Source organism: Pseudophryne corroboree, chromosome 9 (genome assembly GCF_028390025.1).
Source record: "Pseudophryne corroboree isolate aPseCor3 chromosome 9, aPseCor3.hap2, whole genome shotgun sequence".
Classification (NCBI taxonomy): domain Eukaryota; kingdom Metazoa; phylum Chordata; class Amphibia; order Anura; family Myobatrachidae; genus Pseudophryne; species Pseudophryne corroboree.
Window position 1 is genome coordinate 151,074,950 of NC_086452.1, and position 12,962 is coordinate 151,087,911.

Consider the following 12,962-nt stretch of genomic DNA (forward strand, 5'->3'; position numbering starts at 1 on the left):
TATATATTATAATAATAATACAATTATGGATGGACGGACTGCCTGCCGACTGCCGACACAGAGGTAGCCACAGCCGTGAACTACCGCACTGTACACTGGTTGATAAAGAGATAGTAGTATACTCGTAACAACTAGTATGACACTATGACGACGGTATAAAGAATGCAAAAAAAACCACAGTTAGGTGGTATATATTATAATAATAATACAATTATGGATGGACGGACTGCCTGCCGACTGCCGACACAGAGGTAGCCACAGCCGTGAACTACCGCACTGTACACTGGTTGATAAAGAGATAGTAGTATACTCGTAACAACTAGTATGACACTATGACGGTATAAAGAATGAAAAAAAAACCACGGTTAGGTGGTATATATTATAATAATAATACAATTATGGATGGACGGACTGCCTGCCGTGTGCCGACACAGAGGTAGCCACAGCCGTGAACTACCGCACTGTACACTGGTTGATAAAGAGATAGTAGTATACTCGTAACAATTAGGATGACACTATGACGGTATAAAGAATGAAAAAAAAACCACGGTTAGGTGGTAGGTATATAATAATAAATAATACAATTCTGGTCGGACGGACTGCCTGCCGTGTGCCGACACAGAGGTAGCCACAGCCGTGAACTACCGCACTGTACACTGGTTGATAAAGAGATAGTAGTATACTCGTAACAATTAGGATGACACTATGACGGTATAAAGAATGAAAAAAAAACCACGGTTAGGTGGTAGGTATATAATAATAAATAATACAATTCTGGTCGGACGGACTGCCTGCCGTGTGCCGACACAGAGGTAGCCACAGCCGTGAACTACCGCACTGTACACTGGTTGATAAAGAGATAGTAGTATACTCGTAACAATTAGGATGACACTATGACGGTATAAAGAATGAAAAAAAAACCACGGTTAGGTGGTAGGTATATAATAATAAATAATACAATTCTGGTCGGACGGACTGCCTGCCGTGTGCCGACACAGAGGTAGCCACAGCCGTGAACTACCGCACTGTACACTGGTTGATAAAGAGATAGTAGTATACTCGTAACAATTAGGATGACACTATGACGGTATAAAGAATGAAAAAAAAACCACGGTTAGGTGGTAGGTATATAATAATAAATAATACAATTCTGGTCGGACGGACTGCCTGCCGTGTGCCGACACAGAGGTAGCCACAGCCGTGAACTACCGCACTGTACACTGGTTGATAAAGAGATAGTAGTATACTCGTAACAATTAGGATGACACTATGACGGTATAAAGAATGAAAAAAAAACCACGGTTAGGTGGTAGGTATATAATAATAAATAATACAATTCTGGTCGGACGGACTGCCTGCCGTGTGCCGACACAGAGGTAGCCACAGCCGTGAACTACCGCACTGTACACTGGTTGATAAAGAGATAGTAGTATACTCGTAACAATTAGGATGACACTATGACGGTATAAAGAATGAAAAAAAAACCACGGTTAGGTGGTAGGTATATAATAATAAATAATACAATTCTGGTCGGACGGACTGCCTGCCGTGTGCCGACACAGAGGTAGCCACAGCCGTGAACTACCGCACTGTACACTGGTTGATAAAGAGATAGTAGTATACTCGTAACAATTAGGATGACACTATGACGGTATAAAGAATGAAAAAAAAACCACGGTTAGGTGGTAGGTATATAATAATAAATAATACAATTCTGGTCGGACGGACTGCCTGCCGTGTGCCGACACAGAGGTAGCCACAGCCGTGAACTACCGCACTGTACTGTGTCTGCTGCTAATATAGACTGGTTGATATTTAAAGAGATATTAGTAGTATACAACAATACTATACTGGTGGTCAGGCACTGGTCACCACTCCTGCAGCAAAAGTGTGCACTGTTAATTAATATAATTGTACTCCTGGCTCCTGCTAACAACCTGCAGTGCTCCCCAGTCTCCCCCACAATTAATTATAAGCTTTTAATTTATACATTGATGACTGTGCAGCACACTGGGCTGAGCTGAGTGCACACAGACTGAGTCACACTGTGTGACTGACTGTGCTGTGTATCGTTTTTTTTTTTCAGGCAGAGAACGGATATAGCAGAGAGAAGTGAACGGATATATTATATTAAATAAAAGTTAACTAGCAACTGCACTGGTCACTGACTGTGGTAAACTAACTCTGTCTGCGACTCTGCACAATCTCTCTCTATCTAATCTATCTATCTCTATTCTAATGGAGAGGACGCCAGACACGTCCTCTCCCTATCAATCTCAATGCACGAGTGAAAATGGCGGCGACGCGCGGCTCCTTATATAGAATCCGAGTCTCGCGATAGAATCCGAGCCTCGCGAGAATCCGACAGCGTCATGATGACGTTCGGGCGCGCTCGGGTTAACCGAGCAAGGCGGGAAGATCCGAGTCGCTCGGACCCGTGGAAAAAAAAGTGAAGTTCGTGCGGGTTCGGATTCAAAGAAACCGAACCCGCTCATCTCTAAGAGCGAGTTCTAATTTTTCTAATTCTGGGCCCGGGCAGTGTTGGGCTCTTCTGGCTTTCTCAGATGTGGCTCAGGCGTTACCTATGGAGAAGCTGCGACATGACATCCTAGGACACGCAACTGCACCATGCATCACCATTATATTTGAGTGCCTTGGCAATATTTAGATCTTGTTCAGTGTGCCGCGAGTTGTAAAAGATTGAAAATCTGTAATCTAATGTGTCTAATGTAACCGTTATAACAAAGCAACAGGATGCAGTAATCTAAGGCAAAACATTTTGGCAACAAAATAAAAAATAGTTATTTAAAATAAAATAAAAATTCTTAATGCACACTTAAAAATAATAGACGTAACTTTTTATATTATTTAACTTTCATTATTAAATCAGATAAGTGTGTTATTTTTTTCCTTTTGTTTTTGGTAGTATGTGCAAGGACTAATGGTGCGTACATGCGGTGCGATTTCGGCTTATGGACGATATCGGCTTGAAACTGCCTGGAGGCATGAGCCTCCTATCTAGCCAATGTTGACCCTGCCTGCACAGTCTATTTTTTCTTACAATGCCAATCCCACAGGAACGCTCATCTGCATCGCAAGAGCTTACACATGGTCTGATTTGCACTAACTTTTCTTACGATTTTGACTATATAGTCAAAATCATAAGGACAAATCGCACTGTGTGTACAGGGCTTAAGAAGGATAAAACTATAGGTGAAATGCCCACCTGTTTATCTGGATATAGACCCTCATTCAGCATGGATCACTATTGCTATTATAAGTGGGATTTTTTTGCAATTGCTCAGGTAGCTGTTACCCAGAAATGGAAAAAATGAGCACTGCAGTTTTGCGATGCATACACAGTTTTGCTTATGCATCGCAATCCATATTCAAAATCGAGAGCATCGAAGAGGTAAATTCAATCTGTGCCAAGGCAGAACATCCATAAAACTACAGCAAGCAAGTGATCACAGATGACGTCAGAGACGGATTCAGTATGGTTTACCAGCAGGTGGGATGCTGGCTGTCCATATCCTGACAACGGCATCATGCCCCACCAGAATGCCAGCAGCAGGGCGAGCGCTAAGAGTCCCCTTGCAGGCTCAGTGGCTCACTGCGCTCACCACAGGATCTATTTCCACTTAGTGGGTGTCTTGGACAACCGTGAGTGGGAATAGTCCTGTTTTGCCGGCTGGTGGCATTGTCGCCTGGCGGAATTCCAGCGTCAGTATCCTGACTGCCGGGATCCCGACAGCCGGCAAATTGAATGTATAACTCAGAGACACGCCCACTAAGCGGCCATGACACACCTGTTTTTGTAACCACTCCCACAAAATGCCATGTCACTTCCTGTTAATCAATGTGTGATCGAATCACTTTAAAATTGTGAATGCACTGCGATCGCAATGCGGCTCTGATACGCAGCGCATGTACAGTCTTTCGATAATAGGCCATATTGCAAGAACTCTCTGTATGCTGAGATATCCATGCCGATTTGTTACAAGTAATTGTCTTATCTTAATTTTTTTTTGTCTTCTGAATCTGAGTAATTTTAACATTACCCATTTTGGGTTATTATTAAAGATGAGAAGGCTTGGTTCTCAGAGAACCAAGCCCCCAGAACTTCCGGATCCAAGGGATTTTGGAATGGGATAGGATCTCCCCACCAATTTTGGATTCAATATACTGTAAGTCCCTGCACCGCTATTTCACACAGGACCACCGGAAAGCTGTGTGCTCTGATGGTCTGTGCTGACTCTATGCTGTGTCCATCCACTCTATTGCTGAGCTGAGCTGAGCTGACCTGACCTATCTGTGTCCATCCACTCCAGTGGCTAAGCTGACCTATCTGCCTACTGTGTCCATCCAATGCAGTGGCTGAGCTGACCTGACCTATATGTGTCTACTGTGTCCATCCACTCCAGTGGATGAACTGACCTATCGTCCAGTGGCCATCCACACCACTCCAGTGCTGAGCTGACCTATCTGTCCACTCCAATCCCCTCGGGTTCCTTAGTGTTGTTAATATTGGCCGAGCTAGATTACAGTACAGGCAGTTAGCAAGTCACTGTTTATTATTTTTTATAGTGCAGGAACTGTGTCACACTGGTGCTGCACTGGGACTCCTCAGGTCATACCTTACTGTGTTCACATAATAATATAAGCACTGTGACTCCACAGTGCAATGTTTATTTGGTTATGTACAACTTGTGTACACTGTACCCCACTGTGACTTTGTTCACATAAATATAAGTGGTCTGACTCCCTGTAGTGTGAGTTGTTGTCATATGCAAAAAATATTTAAAAAAATGTTCTTTTATTTGTGCAACCTGTGTGCGTTATACTGCAACTTTGTTCACATAAATATTAGCGGTGTGACTCCCCGCAGTGTAAGTTGTCATTCGAAAAAAAAAGTTTAAAAAAATTATCTTTTTGTACAATTTATGTGCACTGTACCCCACTGCACTTGTCAACATAAATATAAGTACTGTAACTCCACAAGCTGTGACCCACTGTGATCATATAAATATAAGTACTGTGACTCCACAGGCTGTACCGATCTGCATTAACAGCACTGTCAGTGTGCAGTGTGAGCTGTCAATTACAAAAAAAAATATTCAAATAAGAAATAAACACTTTAAATTGTTGGGGGGGGTTTGTCCAACTTATGTGCTGTAGGTGTTGTACCCCAATGTGTTCTCATAACTATAAGCAGTGAGTCTATATGGATCGTGATCAGTTAATAGAAGAGCAGGAACAGCAACCAAGTACTAGTGCTGTGGCTACTGCCAGTCATCAAAATACTATATAATAAAGGTGGTCCAGTGAACAGAAAGTTTAGGAAAGGGCACCTGAAATAAAAATCTTTCACACTGTTAAAAAAGGGGTAGAGGTGTCACATTAAAAAAAAAAAGAACAAAGGCTGAAGAACAAACTGTGTGTTCACAAATCAATGAGGAGAGTATAGGGGTTTCCATATTACCATGAGTCAGTCTGACATTTCTCAGATTGTTCTCGTAGAGAAGCCTCCTTCCACCATTTCTGCACCATCTGCAAATGTGGGGATGAGCAGTACAAGTAAAGATGGTGGTGATGATAATGACATAATAGATATTGAGGATGCTACTGTGGAAGTGGAAATGGATGAGGGGGGTGTTTGTCTACTATCTGATGCTACTGAGGATGCTGATGATGTTGTCCACCACTGGCAGCAGTTCTTGCTCATGATAAAATAAAAGTAACTGACTTTTCACAAATCCTGACAACGTTTGTGATGCAAAGTTAATAGAGATAGGGATGTTAACCATTTAGGCACTTCCTCCATGTTACATCATTTGTGAAGAGTTCATGAAATGTATTTTACAAAATTATAATGTAATTAACAACCTCATCATCACCCTCTTTATTAGTGATCGGAGGTACAGTAGTCCTTCCAAAAAATTGGTTTGTTGGGGCTCAAACAAAGCAAGCACTTCAGCTACAAAAATGGTAGTCCCTGTCCTAAGCGTTTGATATGTTAAACCGTGCATGTCCTTTTAATATCCAACAAAAAAGTGGATAGGAAGGCCCAAGGACAATTAAATCTTGCAAGACTTTTCTATTTATAATGGTATTTTTTGGGAGCATTAAAACTGTCTTTGTGTTTACTAATTTGCAACATATTTTGAAACAGATATACATTCCACGTGTTTGTGCCGCTGCTTTGTTGCTTAGTTTAGCCAGCCAGCCATTGGCCAATATTGGTGAAGAACATTGTGAGCTGTGAGGTGGTAAAAATTGAGTAGAAATTACTGGAAAATAATGTTATTTAGGTTTATATTACTGCAGGAACAAAACAGGCTAAAATTATGTGATTTTAGCTGTTTTTATCAATTTAAAAAAAATGCAGGGGGCGTGGCCTGGCCTGTGAGCTGAGAGGAGGTGATTTCTATGAGCTCCTGCTGGCCCTGCTCTTTTACCAGCTTTAAATAGTGCTTTAGGGGTTTACAAACACATATAACCCAATGTACCTGCTCCCTATATCACCTGGGACTGGAGGGTCTGGTTTGCGGAGCCGGGGAGCCCTTTTAAGGGTTCCTGTAGGTTGCGGCCTTCCCCTCCATAAGAAGCCAGGGACTGTAGTGTGATCCTCCCCCCCCCCCCCCCCCCCGCCCGGAAGTGTGGCTGTGCGGGCCGACCGGCGGAGGAACCTGGGAGGACATACACATACCCCGGAGAAGTGTGTGGCGGTATCCCCAGTGCCTGAGACCCCTGTGCTCCTGCGGCTGCCATCTGGGCCATGTAGTGCTGGCGGCGGCGGCCCCGTACTGCTGGTGAGTCCCCTCTCGCTGGTTCATCCCAGCGCGACACCGAGGACCCTTCCCCTCTCTCCTCACTGCCCCTACCCCTCTCGACCTACCTGCTGTAGCCTGGTACGTGCCGCGGAATCGGGGAGCAGACCCTGGAGCTCCCGCGAAATTGCGGCCTATCAGCTACCCTCAAGCCGGGACCTCGATTTCACCGCCGGGCCGGCACGGCCCGCGGTTGCCGCGGATTGGGCCCCCGGTCCTTTCCTCTGCTCCCGAGTACTCAGCCCGCCGCTGCACACCCTTGTGGAAGCCTCCCTGCTGCCCTTGCCTGCCCTCTCGGCCGGGGACCGCGCCGAAAGCCGTGCTGCTTGGCGGAGCTGCGGGACGACCGGCGGCCATCTTGGAGGGGTCTCAGCTCTCCCGTGGATCCCCTGCCGGTCTCCGGGGTGTGAGGTGTGCAGCATCATAGCTCTCCCTGGCCCCCAAGATCCCTGCTTTGGGCCCCTGGGTTTAAACTCTCTGCACAGCCTCACACTGCATTATACTGCTGAGAAGCTCGCTGTACTGCTGCTGGGAGAACACTTCTTCCTGCACTTGCTCTCTCCCCCTCAGTATATTCTATTGTGGTCTGATGAGCTCTCACGGGGCTAAGCTGCCCATACCACGGACACTCCGATAGGGCTGTGGTACTCTAACCTATATCCCTGTGCCTCTAAAAGCACCTCTATGGTGCTCTCTCTTGCACCCCTACATGTTACAGCTGCGGTGCTTTAGGTGACCCTTATATGAATCTCAGCCTCCGGAAGACTCTGCATCTATCTGGGCTAACGGTTGTACACCCACTGCACTGAGACTTGGTCAGTATTTACACATTACAGTGTACCCGGCAGGGCTCTCCCGGCCATCTTCTGTGAATTGCCTACTATGTGATCTCACTATGTAACGCACCCGGCCCCGTGTGTGATTCTAATGCTAAAGGAGCTTCCCCATCCCTGCCCAGGTGTTGACTACCAATCTGCCCCATCTCTCTCCGTCACCATGCCTAAAGGGGGGAAAAAGTCAAATACCCATAATCTGGTGGGCTACTTCAAGAATTCTACCCCATCCTCTACCCGGAAATCATCCTCGCCTCCACCCACATCAGCAACGTCCGACCGAGACTCGGATGATGACTCTTCCTCCACTCCCGCCACGAAAGCGGACGTCGCTCTTTTCCTGTCCGAAATGCACAACATAAAAAAATCAATTCGTGCGGAGGTGCAGGAGGCTATCTCTGGTCTGAAAACGGACGTGGACAGCCTAGGCTCCAGAGTTGACGCCATTGAAAGGAAACAAGAGGAGCTTATCGCCTTCCAACAAGAATCAGAACAGGAGATGACTCAAATACGTACAGATGTTATGCTATTAGCGGATAAACAAGAAGACTTGGATAACAGAGGCCGTCGGAACAATCTTAGAATTCCGTAACGTCCCCGAGACGGTGGAACAGACCCACCTCACTGATTACCTGCTCCGCCTTTTCCGCTCACTCGCTCCCTCCGTTCCTGATGATATGCTACTTCTAGATAGGGCTCACAAGGCCCTATGTCCTAGATCTCAAGATGCTAAAACGCAGAGATGTAATTCTGCGTTTTCACTACTTTGCTGTCAAAGACCAAGTCTACGCTAAAGCCCGGATGTCTCCGATCATCTCTTTCGAAGGCTCCGATATTTTAGTCTTCCAGGACTTGTCACCGGTTACGTTGAATAGAAGAAGGGAACTAAAGGACATAACCAAAACCCTGAGAGACAACAACGTCAGATACAGGTGGGGCTTTCCCTTTGCCCTCCAAGTCAGGGCGGATGGCAAAATCCTATCTGCTAGATCCCCCGATGAGGCCCTTCAGCTACTTCGCCATTTGAACATCTCCGGCCCTCCGGCCACCTCTCAACGTCCTCCCCCAGTCAACACCTCCCCTTCCCTCACAGCCCCGTCCTCAAATTGGAACGCCATTGGATCTGCTTCCCATACATCTCCGGATACATGATGCTACATTTGTGGCTGTCCCTGTACTGGCTTCATTCCCGCACAGGTTCTCACTGGACCTCAGGGGGTCTTTTTGCAATACGTCAAGATTCCCATACTGTGTAGAGTCCTCTATTTAGCTAATGTTTACCGTTTTCTGCCTTATTAAATTTGTGGAGGGTGGGCCTGTTTGGGCCCCCGGGGCCGGGGTTCTCCGCAGTTGGCCGTGCGGACCCCGGCCCCAGGTGGACCGACCGGGTCGCGCTTTCTTTTCTTGGTTCCAGCAGTTCTAGTGTTACTACTGCGGCTATGTAGTCGCCATACCATGTTTCCCCTCTGTTCCTTTAGATTTGTTCTCCCCCCTTCCCCCCCCCCCCCTCTTCCCCCCCCCCCTATAGCTCCTTTTGCTTACTAACTACAATATGTACAATATATTGGTTTTGCCCACACACGGGTCCCGGTCACCCATCCCCCACTCCGCCTTGATGGTCGACGTCAGACGAATTGGACCCGCGGGTCTATTCCTTCCTTGGGTCCGACCAGTGAGAATGGATCTTCTCTGTTTTCTAGTTGCTGGTGCTAATATATGCCTGTTCTTCATCTGTTCTCCTACTCTTTCTCTTCTTCTTTCGCTGGTCTTCTTTCTTTCTTTTTCCCCTCTCTCTTTCGGGGTCCCGCTGGTGCGCTTCCGCATGAATAGTGCTCCACTTCTATTCCATGGTTCTTAGAATAGTTTCCCTGAACACGAAAGGTTTGAACAGCCCACGCAAACGCTCTCTCTTATTTCAGTCCCTTAAACAACTCAGAGGCGATATCGTATTTCTACAAGAGACCCACTTCTCTGGCACTTCACATCCTGAACTTAGGTCTAAAACCTTCCCACACACTTTCCATGCTTGCGATCCCAGGCGCAAGAAGAAGGGGATCTCTATACTCTTTGCTAGCCACCTGGATTTCACCCCCTCCGATATACTGAGGGACCCTGAGGGTAGATACCTGCTGTTAGTGGGGTTGTTAAACGGGACCCCCTATACATTCCTGAATGTCTATGCTCCAAATCAGCTACAGGCCCCTTTCGTCCACTCCCTAAATAGCCTCTTAGCCCTGCACAGATGCGGTAATGTGGTTTTGGGGGGGGGATTTTAATGTGACTCTGGATAGTGCTCTGGACAGATCTAAACCTCTGCCCAGATCTATGAGCTCCTCTCATTCGCGTAACGCAGCTGCTTTGAATCTCTTGCTATCACGACACCTTCTCTTTGATGCATGGAGAGTGAAAGAGTCAAATGCTAGGGACTACACTTACTACTCCCCTATATATGATGTTTACACAAGATTGAACATGCTCTTTTTGAGTACAGAGCCTGCTCAATGTATCCTTGACACCTCCATTCACCCTAGCACGTGGTCAGACCATGGCCCGGTTACTGTGGACGTCCCGGGTCCACATCCTCCCGCTCGCCACCCTGCGTGGAGGTTGACAGACTCCTTCTTAATCCCCAAACGAAAGCCCACATAGCTGCCGAAATTTCCCATTACTTTGACACAAATACATCTCCGTCTATTTCTCCTATGTTACTGTGGGACGCTCATAAGGCGGTAGTACGCGGATGCCTGATCAGTGCCTCCTCTCATAATAAGAAGGCCAGAACTAAACGCATCCGGGAGCTCTCGGACTTGGTCACATCCCTTTCGCTGAAACACAAAACGTCAGGGTCCGAGGCAGATCTCTCTTTCTTGACCTCAGCCAGAGGTGAATTAAACTTGCTCCTGACGGCTAAGGTAGAAACTAGCTTGAAATGGCTTAACCAGTCTTTTTACGAAAGGGGGGATAAGGCTGATCGACTACTAGCTTCTAGGCTTCGGACTAGATTGGCAAGGAACACTGTTTTGACTATCCAGTCTTCCCCGGGTAAGAAAACGTGTGACTCCAAACGTATCACTGAGACTTTCTCTCGCTTCTACAAGAAGCTGTACAATGCTTATGGGCCCACTCAATCTAGCCCGGACTTTCTTGCGGCCATACGTACCTTTCTGTCCCACTGCCATTTGCCTTGTCTGTCCCCATCGGTCTCTGCGGAACTGAACTCAAGGATCTCCGACGAAGAAATTGCCACCGTTGTTAAAACCTTAAAACTTAACAAGGCTCCTGGCCCAGATGGCTTTTCAGCCGCCTATTATAAGACTTTTCTCCCCCAGCTTGTGCCCCACCTTTCAACCCTCTTCAATGCTGTTTTACAGGGAGCCTCTATTTCCAAGTCGGCTCTGGAGGCTAAGATTATAGTTATCCCTAAGGATGGCAAGGGTGCATCCAATTGCGCTAACTATAGACCTATCTTGCTACTTAACTCTGATATTAAGATTTACGCGAAAATCCTGGCCCTCCGATTGAATAGCGTATTACCTCACCTTGTCCATAATGACCAGGTAGGATTTATCCCCGGTCGCCAAGCCCGCGACAACACGAGGCGGGTTGTTAGCCTTGCTCACTATATCAACCTTACACATACCCCTGCTCTTTTGCTTTCTCTGGACGCGGAGAAAGCGTTTGACAGGATAGGCTGGCCCTTTATGTTTGAAACTCTTGCTCACTTTGGTTTTCAGGGGGAATTTCTCACGGAGATTCAGGCCTTGTACTCGGACCCCTCCGCCAGGGTCTCTATAAATGGAGTGCAGTCAGACCCTCTGGGTATCTCTAACGGTACCAGACAGGGCTGCCCACTCTCGCCCCTGATCTTTGCTTTAGTAATAGAACCATTAGCAGCCCGTATCCGGGCCTGGACCGACATTGGAGGGTTGGAGGTGGGGAGCTCTGTTTACAAGATTTCCCTGTTCGCAGATGATGTCCTCCTCTCGCTTTCATCACCACACACTTCTTTGCCAAACCTTTTTAACCTTCTGTCTGAGTACGGACATGTTTCGGGTTATAAAGTTAATAGGTCTAAAACGGAAGCTCTCCCCTTCCACATTTCCCCTCCCCACCTGTCCCGCATGCAAACCAACTTTAAATTCTCCTGGTGCGCTTCTAAAATCCGATACTTGGGGATCTTTATTACGCGCCGCTATGGAGACCTGTATAAGGAAAACTTCTCCCCCTTGCTTACAAACATTAAGGCCGACCTCCATAAATGTCAGTCTTTGATTATTTCCTGGCTGGGTCGTATAGTAGCTCTGAAAATGAACATTATCCCCCGCCTACTTTATATGTTTCAGACGCTGCCAGTGAAAGTCCCGGACACCGTCTTGGCACAAGTCCACTCTTGGTTTCTCCACTTTGTGTGGAGAAATAAGGTCCCTAGGACAGGTTTCTCTACTTTACGCAAACCAGTACAGGATGGGGGTAGAGGTTTCCCAGATATCCGCCTTTACTATCTGGCCACTCATTTCAGCCAAGCTGTCGCTTGGTTCGCCCCTACTCAGTCCATTCGATGGCTCCAACTGGAAACGGCGCTTAGCCACACTCCACCTTTGTTGTCCTTACTTTTATCCTCCTCTAAAGCTAGATCTCCTCATTTGCAACTGCACCCTGTGCTGGAATTCTCTTGCCAGATCTGGGACTACTGCACTCGTCACTTTCACCTGCTGTCATCCCCCTCTGCACTTGCCCCTTTGTGGGATAACCCTTCTTTCGCCCCGGGTCATTCTCTGACTCGCTCTCATCCATGGTTGGAAAGGAATATCCGCTTTGTTCTGGATGTGCTGTCCGAGGGCGCCTGTTCACCTTTACCGGATATCATGTCAAAATATAACTTCCCGGAAGCGAATCCTTTTACCTATTTCCAGTTAAGACACTTTGTCTCTTCTTTATCGAATTCTTCCCCGTTCCAACCTTTATCCACTCTGGAGTCCTATTGCTATCATAAACCGCTTGCTCGAGGAATCATTTCCCTACTGTACTCCCTTCTTCAGGCTTGGGGTCAGCCGGCGACCCCGGCTTTTGTACTCAAGTGGGAACGGGATCTAGGACCGCTGCCTGCTGACTATGATTGGTCAGATGTCTTCACTGCGGCCGCGAAATCCTCCATCTCAACCCTAGTAACGGAAAACGCCTACAAAATATTATATAGGTGGTATTTTGTCCCCTCTAGACTCCACAAAATGTTTCCCACCTCTTCGCCCATGTGCTGGAGAGGATGCGGCGGTCATGGCTCTTTCCTCCACATCTGGTG